The 24,496-nt window shown below is 38.1% G+C and overlaps 1 long non-coding RNA gene across 1 annotated transcript in view; it reads left to right on the forward strand.

Moving 5' to 3' along the window:
* The first annotated feature begins 2,560 nt into the window (after positions 1-2,560).
* LOC138827226 (uncharacterized) overlaps positions 2,561-24,496 on the forward strand; it is a 30,365-nt gene continuing 8,429 nt past the window's right edge. Inside the window, exon 1 of the long non-coding RNA XR_011372019.1 lies at positions 2,561-2,810. This is a non-coding gene — a long non-coding RNA (uncharacterized lncRNA). The remainder of the gene's footprint in view (positions 2,811-24,496) is intronic.

Here is a 24,496-nt window from a genome sequence, read left to right on the forward strand (position 1 = left end):
TAAATATTATGTTTCCAGGGCTGGGGCTTGAATTCAGGACTAGTAAACAGGCCTGACTTTCTTATCTTCAAGTACAGTGATCTTCCCTTTCATCCACATTGCTGCTGATTTACCCAGATCCTGAGTTCAAATCCAAAGTCTAGAAGAATATACATCATGAATTGCAAGGGAGGGAGCTAAATTTTTTATTTTACTTTTCTCAGTACGGGCTTGAAGTCAGGTTGTGGCAACTGTGCCTCAGGTTCAATCACCCTAGGCTGGGGTGCAGCCACTAGACCTACAGCTGCTTCTGGGATCCTAGACCCCCTGGTCTTGCAGAGAAAGCAATGCACAGAAAAAATGTGGCCTTTTTATATTTTCTTCCTTTGCACGGTGATCCTCATGGCTCTGAATGACACTGTTGCAAAAGGTACTTCACCTTGCATTGCTGAGGGCTGACAGACTATCTGGGAATCCATAGGCCCACGTGGCAACATAGGCCCTGATGTCAAATCCCCCTCCTAACACCAATCAACGGCAGGAAATACTAAGAAAATGGTTCCCATCTATAGGAAGAACAATGGAATGTTATCAATGTCAAAGTTCAATGAGTTGATCATGAATGATGCTCCTATAAATTTAGACAGCATCATTTCAGGAGGCTAATTGATTTTATTTAATATTTGTGAAGCATAAAAAGAGTATTATTACTTAAAGGAACACAATAATTTCAGGACACTGATTGATTTCTTTAATAGTGTAAGGATGAAAATAATAACATTAATTACATGGATGCATGATTAATACCCAGGAATTGGAAGGAATGTAGTCTATATAACTGAATAATATATAGACATCTCTAAAAACTATAAAAATACATATTTATTAGCTTTCTGCCATCTGCCTGTCAATCTGTTCTTATTTTGCTAACACCTGTGGCTTGATCTCAGGCCCTGGGAACAGCCTGTCAGCTCAGTTTGCCCCAGGATGGCATGGTAACCCTCACCCATTCATGAATTGGGCCTTGTAGGCTTGTAGGCCATGAGTTCAGATGCTAGCACTCCCCAAAAATGAATTATGGAATAAGAAGTTGATCGTGACACATGTTTTCCTTTTCTGTGAATGTCCTGGATGTCAGGTATGAAGTGGAATACATATGCAGACCTGTATCTTATGTAATCAATGTAATCAATTTTTATGTGCCATAATAGTAAAAATAAATGGTCAATACATGAATAAAACAAAAAAAATAACTGCACTGAATGCAATATGGAGTCAATATATGTATATAAATATAAATCATATGTAAATTGTACATGAATAGGATGTTTTCTAGTGGTGGTGATCTATTTCAGGCCTAAGGAACAGACTTGAATTTCTTGACTTCAAGGAGGCCAGTTTCCCCTTCCCACACACTGCAAGAGAGTTACCAAGTCCATAGGTTCCAATCCCATTCCTGGCAGAAAAATGGCACCTTTATATTATGTAATAGAATAGTAATTCTTAGGTATTGCATTATGATTCCGTATTATGAATGTGATTGTTTAAATGCTTCATAAACATTAACTCACATCGATCAGTTTCCTATAACATAATTGTATATAATTTTTATTTATTTATTTTTTTTTTTTGTCGGTCGTGGGGCTTGAACTCTGGGCCTGAGCGCTGTCCCTCAGCTCTTCAGCTCAAGGCGAGCACTCTACCACTTGAGCTACAGCGCCACTTCCGGTTTTCTGGAGGTTTATTGGAGATAGGAGTCTCACGGTCTCTCCTGCCCGGGCTGGCTTTGAACCTCGATCCTCAGATCTCAGCCTCCTGAGTAGCTAGGATTACAGGCGTGAGCCACCAGCGCCCGGCAATTGTATATAATTTTATCATAGAATCATTCAGGAACTGCTCTTTCAATCAGGACATACATTATATTCCATTGGTAATCATATGGACAGGATTAAGTTTCTTAGGATCTCCTTCCATTTGGAAGTGGCAGAACCAGGATTCCATCTATGGGCTACAGCTCCCACCACTTAAATCCGAGGATAGGGAGCTCACCAGTCTGTCCAAGAACATCAGTAAGACCAATGATTAGGCACTCACCAGTGGCTCTCAGCAGTCTTCCTTGATACTTACAAGGCTGTGATGGGAGGATCATGGTCGAAGTCACCCTAGGCAGGAAAGTCCAACTTCAGTGCCAACAAAGCCAAAATCCCTATGGCTCCAGTGTGGAAGGCTAGCCTTGAGCCAAAGCAGCTCACAGACTGTGCCCATATCCTCAGTTCAACGTCTGGGACTGGGAACAAACAGACATACACAACAATCTGTGTGGTCATCCCGCTAAAGCAGGTCACCCTCTTGTCTCCAACTGAATTGGACATTGTTCCCCAGGAAAAGGACTGGTGGAGCTGCTATCTTCTTGACTCCGCCCATGCTGCTTGCATCACAGGATTCTGGCCACACCCCAATTATTTCATGGTTCTTTCTGACCAATGAGATACAAGAATGGTGGCCACGCTCACATTCCATGCTGCCAGGTAGCACCGGGATTCCCTCTGTTAGTTTACACCACTACCAGCAGTTGAGGAAGGTAGAGATGGCTGAGTGGTGAGGAAGAGACTCAAGGCAACTTTGGAATTTTGAACGAAAATGATATGGCTGCCCATGCCCCAGTGCCCTCCCTGCCCATGGTTCAGGATTTCAGACATCAGGCAATACCCTGCCAGGCCGCGTAAAGCCCAACCTGGTCCCTGGCTCTGAGGCCATGTGTCTGAAATGCAACTGCCATCACTGCTCGCCCCACCTGGAGCAGCCTGAAGCAACTTTTCACAGCAGCACATGTGAGTGGCTGGTCCAAAACTACCCCTACCCCGGGTCAGACACCCTTCTGGGGGCACCATGACCCCCTACTTCTGTCCAATCCCTGGCTCTGAGAAGCCACCTTTCTGTTTGGGGCATTCCTGAAACAGAGCCTCAATATATGCTCTGGCTGGGCTGGATCGAGGTCCTCCTATCTATAACATGTATGCTCCACCAGGCCTGGTCCTCTGTCGTTGGTATAGTAGATATGTAGCAACATGCTCAGTCATCAATTTAGATGGATTATCCCAAACTTTTAGTCCACATCAGGCGATTCTTTTTTTTTTTTTTATTGTGAAAATACTGTACAGAGGGTTTAAAATTACATCGGCAAGATAATGAGTACATTTCTTATCAAGTATTGTAGCTTCCTCCTTTGTTTCCCCTTCTCATCCCATCCTCTCCCCGCCTCCCTTCCTGTCCCTCCACCTCCCCCTACCAAAGTTGTAAAGTTCATTTTCGACATACGACTTCTATGTCTCATTGTTGCAATGGGTCCACCTGTAATCTCTATTTAAATGATTCGTTTTTTCCCTTCCCCTCCATAAATTATAACAACATCAAATACAGTTAAAGCAGGGATTATACTGTGGGGGAGGGACATAAAAAACAACAAAGAAATAATCTTATAAATGTAATAGAAACAATCGAATGAAAGAAAAAATATTGAATACATATTTTAAGGTTCATTTCCCTAACATCAACTTATCTGACCTGTTTTGCTTGACTCAGACATATACTAGTTATTGCAAATAAGGCAAACCATGGAACCTATGTTTCTTTGGGCCTGGCTTATTTCACTTAATATAATTTTTTCCAAGTCTTTCCATTTCCTAACAAATGGAGCACTGTCATTCTTTATGATGGAGGCATAGAATTCCATTGTGTATATATACTACATTTTCTTGATCCATTCATCTACCCAGGGGCATCTGGGTTGGTTCCATACCTTAGCTATCGTAAATAATGCTGCAATAAACATAGTTGTCCTGGTAGCTTTAATGTGGTCTTGTTTGTGAACATTTGGGTAAATGCCCAAAATTGGGATTGCCTGGGTCATAGGGGAACTGTACATAGAGTCTTTTGAGGAACCTCCATACTGCTTTTGAAAGTGGTTGAACAAATTTACACTCCCACCAACACTGCAATAAAGTTCCCATCTGTCCAAATCCACTCCAGAATCTGTTGTTATCAGAGTTCTTGATTATAGCCATTCTAACTGGGGTGAGGTGGTATCTCAAAGTTGTTTTGATTTGCATTGCTTTTATGGCTAGAGAGGTTGAGCATTTGTTCATGTGTCTATTGGCCATCCTTCTTTTCTCTTCAGAGAAGTTTCTCTTTAAGGTTTTAGCACACTTATTTATTGGGCAGTTGTTTCTTTGAAGATTTGTTGTTGGGGGATTTATTTTAGATATGAGACCCTTGTCAGTTGTATGGCTAGTGAAGATTTTCTCCAAGTCTGTGGTCTTTCTATTGATCTTGCTAGCTATATCCTTTGCCATGCAGAAGCTCTCCAATTTCATGCAATCCTAATTGTCCAACCTTTCTTTGGTTTGTTGTGTTTCAGGGTCTCTATTCAGAAAATTTCAGCTTTTGCCAAGTAGACCTGGGATTTTTCCTATTCCATCCTGTAATGTTTTCAGAGTGTCTGCTTTGGCATCGAGGTCTTTGATCCATTTGGAGTTGATTCTGGTGCAGGGTGATATATAAGGGTCTAGTTTTAGTTTTCTACAAGTAGTTAACCAATTTTGCCAGCACCATTTCCTGAAGAAGCTTTCTTTCTTCCATTCTATTTTCTTAGCTCCCTTATCGAATATTAGATGGCTATAGGTCTGTAGGTTCATTTCTGGGTTTTCAATTCTATTCCATTGGTCCTGTGGTCTGTTCTTGTTCCAGTACCAAGCTCTTTTGATTATTATTGCTTTGTAGAGGAGTTTGAAATTTGGAATTAATATTCATCCAGGACTGTTCTTTCTGTTGAGGATCATTTTTGCTATTCGGGATCTTTTATTGTTCCCTATGAATTATTGGATTGCCTCTTCTATTTCCTTGAAGAATGAGGTTGGAATATTCATAGGAATTGCATTGAATTTGTAGATAGCCTTGGGAAGTATTGCCATTTTCATGATGTTGATTTTTCCAATCCAGGAGCATGGGAGTTTTTGCCACTTTCTAAGATTTCTTTTGATTTCCTTTTTCAGGTTTTTTACATTTTCATCATAGAGGTCCTTCACTTCTTTGATTAAGTTAATTCCTAGGTATTTTATTTTTTGTGTGGTATTACGAATGGAGATGCTTTCCTAATTTCAGCCACACTTTTCTCATTGTTGGCATACAGAAAAGCCATTGTTTTTTGAGGGTTAATTTTATACCCTGCTACTTTGCCAAAGTTTTAAATCAGCTTGAGTAATTTGGGATTCTTTAAATACAAGATCATGTCATCTGCAAAGAGGGAGAGTTTTGCTTCTTCTTTCCCTATTTGGATCTCCTTTACGTTTGCGTCTTGTCTTATTCTTGTAGCTAGGCATGTTAACACTAGATTGAAGAGAAGTGGAGACATTCTTGTCTCATTCCTGAGTTAAGAGGAAATGGCATTAATGTTTCACCATTAAGTTTAATGCTGGCTGTAGGATTGTCCTATATAGTCTTTATTATATTGAGGAAAGTTCCATGGATTCCTAGTTTTCCCAGAACCTTAATCATAAAGGGGAGTTGGATCTTGTCAAATGCTTTTTCAGCATCAATTGAGATAACTATGTGGTTCTTACCCTTGCTCCTGTTGATGTGATGAATTATATTACTTGATTTTTGTATATTGAGCCAGCTTTGCCTCCCTGAAATGAATACTGTTTGATCATGGTGTATGATTTTTTGGATGAATTGTTGAAATCGATTGACCAAAATTTTGTTGAGAAGTTTTGCATCAATGTTCATCAAAGAAATGGGTAAATAGTTCTCTTTCTGTGATGAGTCCCTGCCTGGTTTGGGGATGGGGCTTATGATGGCTTCATAGAATGTGTTCGGTAGTGAATTTTTTCTTTCAATTTCATTGAAGATTTGGAGGAGTATTGGTGTGAGCTGTGTTTTGAAGGCCTTATAGAATTCTGCTCTAAAGCCATCTGGTCCTGGGCTTTACTTAGATGGGAGGTCTGTTATTGTGGTTTCTATTTCAATGCTTGATATGGGCCTGTTAAGATGGTTTAACTCATCCTGGTTTAGTTTCAGCATGTCAATATTTGCTAGGAAAAGGTCCATTTCTGTCAAGTTGTCAAACTTATTAGCATAAAGTTTTCAGAAATATTTCCTTATAATGTTCTGAATCTTGGTTGATTCTGTGGTGATGTTTCCATTCTCATCTCTGAGTTTATTTATTTGCGTGTGTTTTATTCTTTTTCTGATAAGATTTGCTAAGAGTCTGTCAATTTTGTTAATTTTTTGAAGTAACAAATCTTTGTTTTGTTGATTCTTTTGATGATTTCTTTTGCATTCTAATTCATTTAATGCTGATTTAATTTTAATTATTTCTTACCGTCTACTGGATGGGGGATTATCTTGCTGTTTTTTTCAAGGAGGCTCAGATGTCTCATCAAATGGTGGGTTTCAGATCTCTCGAATTTGTTGATGTAGGAACTCAGAGCGATGAACTTGCCCCTGAGTACTGCTTTTCCTGTGTCCCAGAGGAGCTGGTAATTTGTGTGTTCAAGAACATTTGAATTTCCTTTCTAATCTCTTCCATGACCCACTCGTGATTCTGCAGTGTGTTTTTCAGGCTCCATGTGTTATAGGATTTTCTTTGGTGGCTTTTGGTATTAAGTTTTAATTTTATTTCCTTGTGGTCTGAGAGAATGCAAGGTATAACTTCAATATTTCTGAAAAACGTGTATTCTGATGATGCTGTGTGAAATATTCGGTAGATGTCTGTGAAATCTAGTTGATCTATGCAGTTGTTTAGATCTGCGTTTTCTCTGTTGAGTTTTTACTGAGTTTATCTATCTAGTGAGGAAACTGGTGTGTTAAATACCCCACAAATTAATCTCTTTGGATCTCTGTCGGATTTGAGGGAAAGTAGTGTTTCTTGGATAAATTTGGGGGCTCCATTGCTTGGCGAATAGATATTCAGAATTGTAATATCTTCTTGAAGGATAGATCCCTTAATTAGTATGTAGTGACCTTCTTTATCTCTTTTCACAAATTTCATTTTGAAGTCTCTTTTATCTGATATTAGGATTGCAACTCCTGCCTGTTTATGGGGGCCATTTGCTTGGTAGATTTGGTTGCAGCCTTTCATATTCAAAATGTGTTTGTTTTTATGGGCAAGATGTGACTCCTGATCCTAGCAGATAGAAGGATCTTGCTTTTAATCCAACTAGATAGTCTACGATGCTTAATTGGAGAGTTAAGTCCGTTAATGTTGAGAGTTAAGATTGAGAGGTATTTGGGAGTACCTGCCATTTTATCCACCTTCTTGAGTGCTGAGTCAACTGGGTTCTTCTTATGGTTCTTGGATTCTCAGTTTGGGTGCGATTTCTTGGCCTTTATTGTGATCTTGTTGGTTTTCTATGTGTAGGACATCTTTAAGAATGTTTTGTAGGGCTGGTTTTGTGGAGATATATTGTATCAATTTTTCTTTGCTATGGAAGGTTTTTATTTTACCTCCAGTTAAGGAGAGTTTAGCTGGGTACAAAATTCTTGTTTGATAGTTGTTTGTTTTTAGGGCATGGAATCCATCATTCTAGGCTCTTCTTGCAATGATTGTTTCCGCTGAGAAATCTGAGGTGATTCCAATTGATTTCCATGTATAGGTGATTGATCTTTTCTCCTTGTCATCTTTAAGGATCTTTTCTTTGGTCTGAATTGATCCTGTGTGGATTATAATTTGATGGTGGATGTCCTATTCTGGGCTGGTCTATTTGGAGTTCTACCAGCTTCTTGTATCTGAATAGGACTTTCTTTTTGCGTGTTTGGGAAGTTCTTTGCTAGGATCCTGTTACACAAATTCCCTAGACCATTAACTTCTGTCTCTAGCTTCTCCTCTACACCCGTTAGCCTCAGATTAGGCCTTCTGATGGTGTCTTCCAAATGTTGGATAGATTTATCATATTTCTTGGATTTGTCTTAAATAGTTGTATGTTCTTTCTCTATAATATCTAGGCTCTCTTCAATCCCCGAGAGTCGATCTTCTGCATGGTCTAACCTACAATAGAGACTTTATACTTTGTTTTAAATTTCTTCTTCTAGTTGGTCAACTTTGTTGGCTTCAAATTCTTTGTTGCAGCATTGTTTTAGAACTTGTATGAACTTCTTTTCTTCCTTAATTTGGTTTTCAGTGTTTATTCTCAAATCCCTTAGTTGATTTGTTATTCCCATTCCTTCTGTTGGGGTTCCATTCAGCATTCCCTTTGTGGTCTCTCTGACTTCTTTCAGTTCTCTGTTTATGGATTCCATGAATGCCTTTAGTGATCTTTCTGCATTCTCATCTCACTCTCTCAATTCCTGTATTTTTTTTTTGATTAGCTTCTTCACGTTCACGCAGTTCCTGTAGTTCTCTTTGACTGATCTCAGCCTGCTCATGACATTCCTTTATTTCTCTTTGAGTGCTCTCCATCTGCGCATGCAATTCCTTTATCAATCTTTGAGTAGCTTCCTCACGCTCATGATATTCTTGTATTAATCTTTGTTTTGCCTCCTCTCTCTCCCTATCACGCTCATGCGGAGTCCTTTGCAGGTTTTCACTCTTTTCATTTACTATATTTACCAGTAGTGTTTATAGAGCTTTTTGAGAACTCTCCTCTGGATTATTGATTATCTTTTCTGACCCCTGATTACCATGAGTGGGAGTTGAGATACCCGGACTTGTCATTTTTCTTGTGTTTTTCCAGGTTGCTCTGCCCATTTGGGATGAAAGTAATGCCAGTTTTGTGCTAGCACACTATTTTAAGGCAAGCATCAACCAAAGTCTGTAGTTCCACACTCAAAAATCTGCAGATACAATCTAGTTCTACAGATATACCTATTCAACATCAAACAACTATGTATTAATGGGCTACAAACCGCAAAGAAGAATTTGGCAAACAGAAATGATTAAGTTTAGGGAGAGATATGGGTAAAAATAGGCACATAAGTATGTGGAAAGGCAGTGGGATAGTTAACTTAACTCAATCCTAATCTCAAAGCGGGAAATAGGTTGGATAGAATGATAGTAGAGAGAGAAATAAGAAGAAAGAGAAAGAAAAAAGACAAGAAAAAATAGAAAAACAAAAAAATAAAAATTAAGAAGTTCAACACTTAAAAATTATGCAAAATGAAAACATAATATTCAGAGAAGAACGTGGATAGAATAAGAGTAGGGGATGGATAGAAAGGAGATGTGAAAAACTTAAAAATAAAAATTCTTAAAATATTATACAGGTAAAAAGGGTAGTACTGCTATTAAGAAATTTAAGGCTAAGAGGTTTTAAATTGAGTAATAAATTTCTGGATTAAGGGTGTACACAATGGGGCTAAAGTCTAATAATCGACTATTGGCATATCTGAGGATTAGCAGAATAACAATTAAGTCACGCAAAGAAGATAGGAAAGAAGAAAAAGTGAAAAGAGTAAGAAGGAAAGAAACAAAGGGCAAATGGTCAGTAGAGCTAAACAAAAAAAATTTTAAGAAGACAAGAGAAAAAAGTACACACACATATACCCCTAAAATGAAAATTCTGAGAGGAAGAAAAAAATGTTAACAAAAAACAAAAAAAATTAAAGTAAAAAATTCAAAATTAAAAAAAAAACTTTTAGAAAAACATTTTTTATAAAGGTACAAAAAAAGAGTTCTTTGATATTTTTGGGTGGGGATGGTAATATAATGTATCTCCCTTGTGTCCTTAAGCTGTCTCTTGTTGCAGTCTCTGGTCTGTTTGTGGTTTTTGATTTTCCTGTGGCTTGAATGGTTTCTTAAGTCAGTTTGAGCAGGCAGAATAATCACAGCAGATGATTCTTGACCACCGGTGAAGCTCTGGGTAGGGTCACAACCATCAGACCTCATTCTCCTCTCAGGACAGTTGTGAGGAAACAAGGGATTTATACAGAGGGAACTCTGGAGCATGGCTAGGCACAGAGGGAGCAGCCTTCAGATAAGTTTCTCCGCAATTCTGTGAGCAAATGACAGGAAGATAGCTGGGAAGGGCTCAGGTGGGGCCTGTTATTAATTGTCCAACAGATGTGGGCTTATGAAACAAAACATGGCTCTCTTTCATCATTACCCTATCGCCATGAGGAAGAGGATCCTTCACTATGTTGAGTTTTGTAGCTGGTGAAACCAAAGCACAGAGAAGCCAGTTGACCTACTTATGACTTCAATTTCACAGGAAGCTCTGCCTGACTTTGATACCCTGCTCCCTAGGAGAATGGATGCTATTCAGTCCACTTCTTGTGTTAGGAAGTTCACTTCTTGTCAGTTGTGGGGCTGGAACTCTAGGCATGGGCACTGTTCCCGAAAGCCTCAGCAAAAGGCTATTTAGTGCTCTACCACTTGAGCACAAAGCACTACTTCTGATTTTCTGGTGGTTCTTTGGAAATAAGAGTCTCACAGACGTTTCTGCCTGGGCTGGTTATGAACCATGATCCTCATATCTCAGCGTCCTGTGTAGTTAGTATTAGAATTCTGAGCCACTAGCACCAGACTTAATTGTAATTCTGACTTTTTTTCTCTCTCTCTTTCAAAAGTACTGATCCCCATGTGGCTGGAACCCGAGGTGGCCCTCTCATTCTGGAGGTTGGCTGTGGGTCAGGAGCTGTCTCGCTCAGTTATTGAAACAGCTCCATGGGATAAGCCCCTCTGGCTAGACCGTGACAGTTATTCATTGTCCCTCCTGCCTTACTAGACTTATTGTATTGCTTTCTACATCATTTTCTAGCACCTGGCCAAAATTATGATACGTAGTTATGGAATGAAAAAGTAATGCCATCTTAAGAAAGTTATTTAGGGCTCTGGGAATGTGGCTTCATGGTACAGTGATTGCCTAGCATCCATAAAAGCCTGGGTTCAATTCCTCTAGTAACACATAAAAGAAAAACTGGAAGTGGTGCTGTGCCTCAAGTGGTAGAGAGCTAGCATTGAGCAAGAAAAAAAAAAGCTCAGGAAAACTCCCTACCCCTGAGTTTTAGCCCCTCGACTGGCAAAAAGAACAAAAACGAAACAAAACAAAACAAATAAACCATTTAGTTAGTAAATCAAAAATAAAGAACCCATACTTGGAATATATAATTGCTCCTTTCATACTGACACCTGACAACAGTCCCTAATTCATGTACTTTACTTATATGAGGATACTGTGTTGAAAAAAGCTTTGTTCATTAAGTCACAGCAATTAATACTAGGAATGTGCTTAGATGCCAGGTAAAGTTTAATTCTGGAAATTCAACGATTCCAGGATTTGTGTCATTGAAAATCACAAAAAGAAGGGTAGGCTAAGTGTGATTTTGAAATTTTTTTGGTCCGTTATGGCACCAAAAAGGCAGAGGCTAATTAATAGTTGTGACAGAAAATAAGGAATAACTCCAGATAGAAGGAATAAATGATAGTAATTAAGGTATACCAGAAACTGGTCTTGAAAACAATTTTTGGTTATTGTAGAACTAGTTGTTAACTAGGCTTTTCCTCATTGCCTTTAGAATTCCAAATCTCTTAGGCTAGCTCTTCATCTCTGTGTGATAAATGTATCGCCTATGCTATTCTTTTATACCTTATCTCCTTTACTTTCTAAAAATCTCATTCTTTCTATATTTCTCTATGAACATTTCCTGATACTAAATACACTTATACAGATGGCAGAGGATGCTAATGTAAGGGTCCCATAGCTCATGAGTTATTAATGTCGGAAAATGGAAAAGGAGGACTTCAATTTTAATGTCATCATTTGGTTAAAATTTCCATTCTTTGTCTACACTGTGTCATTCAGTGCACATAAATGCAAATATGAGCCAGGTGCTGGTGGTTTACGCTTGTAATCCTAGCTACTCAGGAGATTGTGACCAGAGGATTGTGGTTCAAACCCAGCCTGTTCAGGAAAGTTCATGAGACCGTAACCTTCAATTAACCACCAGAAACCCAGAGCTGGTGCTGTAGCTGAGCACCCAGGATCAGAGTTCAAGCCCCACAACCTATAAAAAGGTGAAATATGACTTTAAGTTTCCCCAAAAGGAACGACAAGATCAATAATCTTCCCAAGCAAAAAAAAAAATTCCAAAATGATTCAGTGGGCCTACTTTTGCTGAGTTATGTTATGGATTCTATGCTGGACATATTCTTTAAAAACAAATCGTTTAACTAGGGATACAGGTGGAACCATTGCAACAATGAGATGTACAAGTCATCATGTTGAAAAACGAACCTTACAACGTTGGTGGGGGGTGGAGGGTCGCCTGGGAGGAGGGGGTATATGGGAAGGGATGGGAAGGGGAAACAAAGAGGAGACAACAATGATTGATAAGAAATGCACTGGTTATCTTGCCCATGTAATTGTAACTTCTCTGTACGGTATGCTCACAATAAAAAGGAAGTAAAAATTGTCAAATATTAGCTTTACAATAAAATTCATATAATATTTCTCGTTTGAAAAGAGAAGTCTATACAGTTGATGTCACTTGGCTTTCTTACTATCCTAGTTTAAAGCCAAACCAGGCAGGATATTCTGTCAAAGTCTTATCTGTAATTACACAGGAAAAAAGCCAGAAGTGGAGTTTTGGTTCAAGCAGTAGAGTACTAGCTTTGGGACTAGGTGAGCAGGAAAGAAAACTGTTCAGAGACAGGGTCCAGCCTCTGGGTTCAAGCCCTAGAACCAACACCAGCTAAACAAAAAAGCAAACAAAAAACCAGATATTTCATTGGAACCCTCCTTAAAGGACTATTGGTGTGAGAAATGGCTCCTTTTGCTGTTCATACATACTGGTTGCTTTTTTGGAATCCTTATTGCTCTGGAGAACTCAGGACCAAACAAAAGGAATTGATAACTGACTCCTGCAACAAAAGAATCATCTCAGGGGTAAAATATCCATCCATAAAACACTTTAAAACCTCCATGTCTTTGTTTCTTTGCAGTAGATTTTTTGGGGGGTCCAGTCGTGGGCCTGAAATCTGGGTCTGGGCACTTTACCTCAACTTTTCAACTCAAAGCTAGCGCTCTACCACTTGAGCCACAGCACCACTTATGGCTTATATTTGCTTATGAGGTGCTGAGGAATCGAACCCAGGGCCTCAAGCATGCAAAGCAAATGCTCTATCACTGAGCCACCTTCACAGTCCCTGCAGTAGAACATATTTAAAACAACGTTATTTCCTTTTGTTCTATGCTGGCCATCAAATGGCACATTATATCTTTTTGTAATATTCTCAATTTAGAAGTTTACAGAAAAATTATATATGAGTAAAAACACACTAAAAAAAGTCAGGGACAGAGTTTCCTTCAAGCCTTCGGATTCTCTTCTTTTACAGTAAAAAGGAAAGCACAAGTTAACTTGAACTTTGTCAATCCTCTATGTTCCATTCTTCTCCTGGGATCAGTTTCCACATCCAGTAATAGTTATTTCCAGGAACAATCTATGGTGCTGTCTAAGGTATAATGAATGTTTTCTGGCTTCACCGAAATAACCCAAGGACACCTTTGGACCTGAGGTAACACGTGTTTCAGAGACAACTTAGTATAGAGAAAATATGAAATTGACATTTCTTATAAATACATTATCCATGAGTATATTGAGTTCAAACTTTGTAAATTCTCTGTAAATTAAGGTGAATTTTAAAGGGGAATATGGTTCTCAGATAATTTTTTTCTGAGTGTATATGCTGCGCATTATTTCCCAAGTTTACATAAATTTGTTAACTCATGTTAACTATAACAATAATAAGAGAAAGAGAAATTCTGTGTTTAAGACTCTACAAATAAGACCACGTTGAAACAATAAAGCCAAATCCAGTATGTAGATTTATGAGTGTGATATAGAGAAAGCATTACTCCTACGTGGAACACGAAGTGTATTCTAAATCACACTTGCTAACGACACATCTTTGTAGAAAGAAGAATGGAAGAATAATTCTGTTTCCAATGCAAGGCAGATATAAGAGCATGGACTTGTCTGGAAAAAAAGAGTCCATCTTGAGAGAGCAGGGATTATACTAGCCATGAACTGGTGGATAAGATCACATTTTTTCTTTCCTTTAGTTATATATTTTTTGTTGGTGGTGGTCTTGTCACTTGAACTCTGGGCCTAGACACTGTCCCTCTGCTATTCCGCTCAAGGCTAATGCTCTACCACTTGAGCCAACAGTGCCACTTCCAGTTTTCTTGCAGTAAATTGGAGAAAAGAGTTTCCGGGACTTTCCTACCTGGGCTGGCTTTGAACCCCAATCCTCAGATCTCACCACAACGTAGCTTAGGATCACATTTCTAACAGTGTACACTCAGCATATGTAATTTGTATATTCATCTATCTACATATGAAATCTTGAGTTAAAAATCTGGACTACAGCTTAGACTTTAAACTCAAAAAATGTTTGTAGTTTAAAAGTTGATTCTACTGGATAAATGAAACCTAAGAATGTAAAGGAGTCTGGGAGGTTCAGTTTGCATCCAGCCTGGGCAGAAGAGTGTTTGAGACACTATCTATAATTAACCACCCAAAATCTGGATTGGAAAAATGGCTCAGGTGATGGAATAACAGTCATGAGCAAGAATGATGAATAAGAGCTTGAGGCTTTTGCATACATACATATAAACATATACATACACACAGAGGCACTTATATGTGCACACACATATACAAAAATGAAGCAACTCTCAAAATATGTAGAAAAGTTAGAAAACAATAGAAAATATGTCCTGAGTAAGACTGGAATCAAGTGCTAATTTTTAAAATTAGAAAATCCTCAAGTGAACTTTCTTCAAAATGTTTGAGCATATTAGAGAGGTAGGGACCAGAGATAGTAAGAGAGTCAAGTAATCAATATTAAAAGGATTGGATCCATGGAGGAATGAATCAGAGACCCCGCAGGTGCACTTGAAAATGTTCATACCCTGTGTCAAATGTTAGAACATCTTTGAAAATAGTACATGAACAGTCTGAGAATTCTAGCGGATAATATCACTAGAGAAGTTCAGAATTGCTAGTCAGTATCTAGATTAAATAAACCAAGAAGGGGCTGGGAAGGTGGCTCAATGGTAGAGTGCTGTGTTGCATGCATGAAGCCCTGGGTTCGATTCCTCAGCACCACATAAGCAAAAAGAAAAAAGCCGGAAGTGGCTCTGTGGCTCAAGTGATAGATCGCTAGCCTTGAGTTGAAGGGCTGAGGGACAGCACACAGGCCCAGAGTTTAGGCCCCATTACTGGACCCAAAAACAAACAAACAAACAAACAAACAAACAAACAAACAAAATAAATAAACCAAGAAACTATGGTTGGGCAATGTGATACAAGCCTTGAATTCTAGCACTCAGACTGACAGGAGATTAGGGACTGGAATTTCTACTGATACCTTCCCTAGACCAGGTAGTATAATTTTGTCTTAATAAAATAAACCAAACAAGAAAGGAATACACAGTTGGAAATTTGGGCTAATTTCTTCATTATGTTTTGAGAAGCCAAGATTTCTATTGAAATGCAACTGGTATATCATCCTCAGTTGTGTTTAAATGTTCTCTTTATTACAGAATATTCCTAGATGCAAAATGGTTCATTATTCCCATCCAAAATTTGAAAAAGTAAGTAATCATCATTCTGTTAGATTCCAAGGAAAGATGAAGGATTACAAAAGCATAAACCTGGAGGAATAGCAAAGTTCATCTAATGTAGGTCTTTATAGAACTTGCTAAATTAGAGTTTAGACTTCAAATAAATATTTCGGTTTTGTTTGTAATATTATATTCTATAGGATACTACAAAATTCTTTTTAAGTAGAGGGTTTAATTGGTGTGTGTGTGTGTGTGTGTGTGTGTGTGTGTGTGTGTGTGTGTGTGTGTGTGTGTGTGTTGTGTGAGAGAGTCAGACAGAGGTGAAGTTTGGGATAAAATACTTCTTCCCTTCAGCATTTAGTTTTGGTATCTATTGTTTGTCCCACCTCCCCAATCTGGAGTTCTAAAGTTGCCTTCTAAATACATTTATCCTTTGATCTTCTTGATATTCAGATTCCTAAGGTCTGCCTGTGAACTTCAACATTGGCTTCATGAAGGTGATGCCTTTATTCTAACTTGTATGAAGCCCATTGCTCTGTTTAAATGCAGTTTGTGCTGTGTTAATGGTTTTACTTAGCCCAGACTGTGGTGCCCCAGGCTGTGACTGTTAATTCTGAGATTAGTTTAGGCGAATAAGAGATACTATACTTTCAGGTATATCAGTGAAAGAAGTTCAGTATCTTTATTGAAACAATTTCCTGGCTGTAAATACAAACAAAAGCATCCAGTGATATAAATGTACTATCTGTTGTTTTTAGTTAATTGTGCACCACTCTAATAAAAAAATCTTTTTAAACTAAAATGAGTATTTGTAATGGGAAAAATCAAATGTTAACAAACCTTGAAAATTGATCAAGTACTAAAATAAAAAGAAAGACACTAATCAGGAATGAAGTACAAATGTAAGTGTTTAATAAATAAATACAATGTTTGAGATTCATATCCATGTAGCAAATACAAAGGAAAATAGAGGAAAGTCACTGAGATCCTATCTTACACACTAGAATAGCTATCACCACTCAAATAAATAAACTGCTGGAGAGGTTGAAATAAATCAGGAACTATATCTGGTTCTGTGGCATTGTAAACCAGCGCAAACCATAGGGATACCTTAATGAAAATTTACACAATATCAAAAAGACAGATGTGTTGATGTCCTTTACCGCAATTGGATACATATTGAAGGAATATAAATCAACATGAACATCCATGTTTATGGCAGCAATATTCCTAGCAACCAAGCTGTGTAATCAACCTAGATGCACCAGAAAGAAGGAATGAAGAAAATGTGCTACTCATAGCTATAAACATGTTCTGATATATGAGAAGTGAATGTTTCTACTGTATCATTGCTAAATATTTTGAATATATACCTAATCTTACTTTCACGACGTTTTGTGGCATTGTGTTTTTGCTTTAAGGAAGAATGTCCATATTGATTTTCAGACTAGTTACAATAGGTTGAAGATATCCTATAATATGTGGATATTAGATTAAAGTTTAAATATATCAATGAACATATAGAGTAACATCATATATAGTTTATGATTTGAAGCAATTTTAAGAAGGCAACAGTTGGGGAAAAAGATGTTGTTAGAAGCTTAACAAATACACAGACATGGAAAAATACAAAAAATGTGCAAGTAATTACTGCTAATAGTAAAACATTTTCCTCAAGTTTTAACAATGAAACTATTAAATAATACTTAATAATATCAAATAAATATGCCATGGAAGAAAATGTACCATTGCTATACGTTTCCCCATAATTTGTTTTACTTTATAACAAATGGATTAGAAGAAAGTGTAACTACATGTCTGAAGATGCTAACACTTTCAAGTGTCATTGATTTAATCCAGCAAAGGAAAGTAACAGAGAAGTAGAGAGTAAGAACAACCTGGGGTATGGATAAAGATACTCAGTAGAACTTTGTGAGGAAAGAATGTGCTCCGTTTTCCTTATCACAATAGAGCTAGGACAGCTAACTTTTGACAGAACACTTGTAATGTAGAGTAGTGGAGTTAGTAATTTAGGTAGTAATTTATTACTTTTATTCCCTAATCTTATGATGTGATTCCCAAATGATGTGAGTGTTCCTAGATTTTCTTTCTTTTTCTTGGGGGGGGGGTCCGGTGGTGGGTCCTGAACTCTGGGCCTGGGCGCTGTCCCTCAGCCCTTCAGCTCAAGGCTAGCGCTCTACCACTTGAGCCACAGAGCCACTTCCAGCTTTTTTCTTTTTGATTATGTGGTGCTGAGGAATCAAACCCAGGGCCTCAGGCATGCAAGGCAAGCTCTCTACCACTGAGCCACTTTCCCAGCCCCCTGATCCTAGGTTTTCTGAGGCCTTTTTTTCACCAACAGTTTCTAATTCCTCACTCTGCCAATGGTTCTTCTGCTACTCTCATTTCTCCTTGTTTCTGAACTAAACTCCTGTAACATTTTGGTTCATGAGAAAGAGCTGGAGAAAGATGAAGATGGCTTGGAGTCTGAGCTAACATCCACTCCAGCTTGGAGGATCTGGTAAAGGACTTCCACCTTGGTCTCAGAATCAGATATTAATTGACATCTTTGAAAATGGAGAAACTCACTCCCTCAGGCAGAATCTGTCATTTCTTGACTTTCTCTGAAGTTTTGATACTAGGGCACAATTCAAAGAATGAGCTTTCCCATTGTCAGAAGGAACAGGTTGAAAACTAAAAGTGACCTCAGGTCCCAAAGGGCCAGTCAGAAACCAAGAGATCACACTTTCCTCCTCATCAGGGACCTTCTGGTAGGAATAGAGTCTGAGCAAAATCTAAGATAGAGATAAACTGAGACTGGGCCTAAGGAAGAAACAAAAGAATGACCCTCTCTTTGACTACAAGTGAGTTGTGTAGTGAGACATGACAACTTCCTTCATATAAGAAAATTCACTAGGTAAGTTATCTCACTGCCACTTTGCAGGAGGTCAGTTTCCCCAAAGGAGAAGTTGTTAAATGTTGTGAATGCCAGTTTGCTCTCTAGGCTGTTGTGTCTCTGACCCCCTCTCATGTCAGGAATGCATTGCTTCTTTCAGGCACTCAACTACTTGTCCTGACTCCTAGGCAGGAATACTGTAGGCTATTCTTTGGCTAACCTCTTGCATTTAAGGTAGAATAGGCCCAGGCTCTCCTCATGCCAAGAGGTAGATGCAAGAAGTGAATATAAGCTTTGTACAGAAAAAACAATCATATTGAAAAAAATTAAAATAAATTAATAGTTGAGTAATTTAGGGTTTATAGCCACAAAAAATTAGGTAATTATTAGTAATACATCTAGAATTATGGATTAGGAAGGCAACAGTGAAGTAGGTTCAGGATACAATGGAAAAGACACACCATAGCCATAAGAAGAGATGAGAGTATGAAGGATCTATTGGCATAGGTCCATTTACTATCTTAGGAGTGACCTTTGATAGGAGGCTTTTAGAATAATATCTAAAAGAGAGGGACTTGCTGGGCACTGGTGGCTCAGACCTATAATACTAGCTACCCAGCAGGCTGAGATCTGAATTTTATGATTCAAAGGAAGCCCAGGCAGAAAAAGCCAAAAGTGGTGCTGTGGTTCAAGTGGTAGAGCATGAGCCTTGAGCTCAGAGACAATGCCCAGGCCCTGAGTGCAAGCTTTAGGATCAGCAAAACAACAAGAAACAATAATGATAAAAGAAATAAAAGAAGGACTTAAAGATATGCGATGGAATGATGATCATGTGTGACTGTTTAGGGAACATAAAAGGAGACAAAATTTGGGGCAAAATGATATCTATTTTTTTACTAATGAAGGATGCAAATCAAATGCCAAATTCCTCTTCTCAAAAACTTCAAACTTGGGCTGGGAATGTGGTTCAGTGGTAGAATGCTTGCCTTGCATGCATGATGCCGTGGTTTCCATTCTTCAGTGCCACATAAGCAGAAAAAGCCAGAAGTGCTGCTATGGCTCGAGTGGTAGAGAACTAGCCTTGAATTGAAGAGGTGAGGGACAGTGTTCAGGCCCAAAGTTCAGGCCCCTTGTCCGGCCTAAATAAAAACAAAAAAATATAAAATCAAACAAAAGAAACAACCTCCAAACTTATCTTTTCTCAAAATTGAAGAGAGGTTCCTTTTACAGAAATTCTCCTAATCTAGCTCAAGGTCATCAGAACTTTAGTAGACTTTTCCTGTTGAGATGTAATGCACCTGACTCTACTGAACCTAATCATGGCTAGGAAAGTATGGACATTGATACTTTTGTTGTATTTTTCCTTATAAATATATAACACTGTCAGTTATGATATATAATATATATTATAATATAGAATATATTATACATTATATAATATATTAAATATATTATAACATGTATTATGTATTAAAAGACTTCCTAATTTTAGATGTAGGAACAGGCAACATATTGAAAGAAAAATGTTTGAATTTCTGAGTTATTTCTCTACCACAGGACAATACCAGGTTTCATTCTTATTACCCAAAGAGCAACATAGGAAAGCAATGCCCATGAATGTGGTTCTCTGGATTTTGGAAATTGTGATCATATATATATATATATATATGTGTGTGTGTGTGTGTGTGTGTGTGTGTGTGTGTGTGTGTGTGTGTGTGTGTGTGTGTGTGTGTGTATTCATATATATGAAATATCGTTTAATAATAGGGAATATGTAAAACTATAACAACAGATACACCTATGTGCACACACTCCCAGTCACTTTCATGTATAAGAATTTCTTTTCTATGCTCCTATTCACCTACACAGAGAGTACATGAGTTGCCCTTGAATTGTCCTGGAAGTTCTTTATTGGAATACTGTAGCTTCACATCCTTTGTTCCCTAAGTAGGCAGATTTTATGTATTCAATAACAAAACTGTTACAGGCAAATGTATCCACTCTGACCCACAGAGGAACTTGGATTTCAGAAATGCCACAAATAAGTGGGAGGTACAGCAGTACTTTTCAAAATTGAATAGATTACATATTTATTAGAAAGCTTGTAAGAAAAAAAAACTTCAGTGTAGGAGGATACACTTGAAGAAAACTACAGTTTAAATTACACATAGCCGGGTGCTGTAATAGACAATAAATAAGAATAAAAAAATTACATATGACAACAAATTACAAAGTTCCAGGGCATTTCCCTACTCATGAGAACTAAAGTAATGCAGAGTAAAAATAAATAAGTGAAAATGCAAATATTTTATACCAAATTTCAAAACATATTATATGTTATACAAAGGAAATGCAATAAGCATGCATATGACAGTCTAGTAACATCATATGGTATGATGAATCTGATTAACTGATTCATAAAAATTAATACAATGCATTACATCTGATATCTCAAGTGTCAACTTAGCAGAATACTTTCAATCTATGGTGTCTATTTTGCATATTATCCAGTCCTATCTATCCCACAATGGCAGAAGGCTCTTCCTGAGAATGTCCAGAGACCCGTCTACTGTGGTGCTCAATATAGACCTGTTCCAATTCTCTTTTATTTGGCATGTGACAGACTATCTGTTAACTTGCCAAAGGCACAATTTGGACAGGCTTCCAGTAATGATACTTTAGCTCGCAGATAAAAAGGGAAAATGAAGACAAAGGGAAAATCTACCAGATCCCTGAAAGTTTTCTATCATTGTGCTAAAACTGTAGCTTTCTACTGACACTTCAACAAACTGAAGTAATTGCCACTCCAACCACATGTCCAAATGGTAGCTTTCCAAATATTGGCCTATTTTCACTTTGGTAAATCAAGGCACACTACTGTGGCCCCGTTTCACTTAAACTATCAGCTATGGTTGGACCAAAGGATAGTTGAACCTATCAATTTCTTAATTTTAGGTCATCACACAATCAGTTCATAGCCTTAAACATTAAAAATACCTACCCATATAAGTCTGCATTACATACGTATTACTGTTTTTCTTCATTTGTCATGTTTTACATACTTGTGTATCCCAGGGCTTAGCTCTGTAATATTCCTTCTCATGGTTGTTGAGTGGCTTTCTTCACTGGGTGACTTTTCCCTGGGTGGAGCTGAGTCTGGCATGTCACGCCGTTAAGTTCTTGTGACCTGCTAAATGACTCCTTTTATTCCAAGGCCTGAGTTGGAGCTAGCAGCTCTGCCAAGCTTTGTCGGTATCCAAGATGGAGTCTCCGGTACTGGGGAGGGGGGAAGGGTGGCCTTCCCTCCTCTGCTCCCTAAGAAGGAGTGAGGACATCAGGCTTCAACTCTTGCCGAATCTTGGTTCCTGGATCATCTCTGGTCTGTGAACTGCAGGATGAAAATGTCTGCTCCTTGTCGGTTCTTGCTGGTGTTGAGTAGAATCTGCTCACCCGCTGTGTATGGCTCTTTCCTCCTGGACTCTCACTATTTCAGGTATGGCAGTAAGGCCGCCACCACCCCTGCTGCCGCAGTGGCAGCTGCTGGGAAGAGCTCAGATCTGTCCCCTTGCTTGGATTTTTCCTCTCTGGCCTAACTCTCTGTTGTGTGATGGCACACTTGGCGTGATTGTCTGGTTTAGGACTGTTCACTGGAACTCTAAAACTGCTTAATATGTGAGAGCTTGTTTAGCCTCCAGCTTGTCCTCCGCCATCTTCCTGGAACTCCACAATTTTAAATTTTCTTAATAGGCTAAGTTGTTAAAAATGTTGAAGAATTAAAATTTACCTGTCATAATTGTAAAACTCTTTTGAAATTCCTTTATCAGAATCGCGAATTCACCAATCCTAATTCCACCTTTACCATCAGAAACAGCTAACATTGTTTTTATGATATAGTGTCCATGCAACTATTCTTTTCCAGTGGCTTTGTTATGCATATATATTACCATAGAAGCTAATGCCGAGCAAAATGAACTACAAGATACGGAAACAGAGGCTTTTTTATTAGCTTGCTGTTTTTAATGTAGTATGTGATTTCTATTTTGCTTTGGGTTTTCTCCCTATAGTTTAATCCCTGCTGTATTTGATTTTGGTGCCCTGTATTTTGTGTATACATTTACCTTAATTAGGGAATGGAAGAGGAAAAACAAAATGGTGAGAAAAAAGACAAAAGGCAAACCAATGCAATAGCAATGCTCACAAGACAATATAGGGGAAATGTACATAACAACTTGTGAGAGGTATTGAGGAAAAGGAAAACTGTGAGAAAAATGAGGGAGGAGGTAAGAAGTATGAAAAGTTATGAATTAAGTACTTTAAAATTACTGACAGGATCATTGCAAGATCATGTTAAAGCATGCATAGATGCCTCACCAGCAGCCATTCAAGGAATGGCACATGCTGCAGCAATGAAAGGAGAACCCTTCAGTGCTTATGTACAAAAATTACATAAGAAATGACCTCAGGCCAGAAATGGGGTCTGTTTCTCATGTGACCAGTCAGAACACATGAGTAAAGATTTTCAACAAAAGAAAAATAAGCCTAGTAACAATAAAAAGGGTAAAGCGCCTGGACTTTGTCCACAATGAAATAAAGGCAATCATTGGAAAAATGAGTGTAGATCAAAATATCATAAGGATAGAATTCTCCTAACAGAAGAAGAAAAGGAGACAAAAAACAAGAAGAGGGGTGCTCCCTCAGCCCCGTAAACGAAAGAGGGGAAACACCTACTGTTACACAAAAATCCCCTAAGGGATCAGTTCCATTAAATCTCTTGTCACCTTCATTTGCAGTATGGGATTTGCCAAGAGCTACTCCAGGAAGTGCAGGGCTAGATCTGGCAGCAAAAAAGAGATTACATTGTCTCTATCATGTATGGTATTCAGCTAATAAACACTCAAGTTTACAGTCTTGTAATTGAAGGAACTGTGGGCTTGATAATTGGTAGAAGCTCAAATTATAACAAAACTTTGAGGTATTACCTGGAGTAGTTGATGCAGATTATCAAGGGGAAATTAAAGTAACGGTAAGGTTTTTAAAAGAAAATATGTAAATACATATGGATCAAAGATTATCTCAAATCTTAATTTTAAATTATGTCCATCTTCGAAATGAAATCCTAAAACAAGATCGAGGTACAGGAGGTTTCAGTTCCACAGAAACTGTGGCCTGGGTACAATCTATTTCTAAGGATGGACCCATGAAAACCAAAAAAGTGGATACAAAGCCTGTTAAAGGTCTCGTGGACACAGGGTCAGACCCAACATTTATTGCAGGAAAAGACTCGCCCTCCTCCTGGCCAATTATGAAGACAGAATCTACATTAATGGGATTGGATATGGCTAACAATGTTGCTCAAACTTCAAAATTTTTAAAGTGGGAGTGTGAAAATAGATTTGGAAACTTTCAACCTTATATTATATCTTCTTTTCCCTTACATTATGGGGCAGAGACATTATGCAAAACATGGAACTAAAATTAGTTACCGCAGATTACATTAGTGTACAAAATTTTTCATAGGGGCCGCTGATGAGAAGTTTGCTGATGCAATATCATGGAAAAATGATCAGCCAGTGTGGTTTGATCAGTGGTCCCTAACTCAAGAGAAGATACAGGCTGTAGAACAATTGGTAAATGAGCAAATACAGAAAGGATATTTAGAGGAATCCAATAGCCCTTGGAATACTCCAGTTTTTGTAATTAAAAAGAAATCTGGGTAATGGAGGTTGTTACAAGACCTCACAGCCATTAATAACACCATGTATGACATGGGGACTCTTCAGCCAAGACTTCCATCTCCTGTGGCTCTTCCTAAAGGAGATTATATAATAATCATTTATTTTCAGGATTTTTCCTACAATAAAATTGGATCCTAATGATTTTCAAAGATTTGCATTTCGTGTGCCCTCATGTAATTGGAAAAGGCCCTGGCAGAGATATCAGTGGAAGGTCTTGCCACAAGGCATGAAAAATTCTCCTACATTGTGTCAAAAATTTGTGGATTAAGCTTTACAAAAAACTAGGGAAGAGTTTTCTAATGCTTATATTATTCATTATATGGAAG

Source organism: Dipodomys merriami, unplaced genomic scaffold, assembly GCF_024711535.1.
Source record: "Dipodomys merriami isolate MVZ:Mamm:240054 unplaced genomic scaffold, mDipMer1.0.p SCAF_1519, whole genome shotgun sequence".
In the NCBI taxonomy this organism is placed as follows: domain Eukaryota; kingdom Metazoa; phylum Chordata; class Mammalia; order Rodentia; family Heteromyidae; genus Dipodomys; species Dipodomys merriami.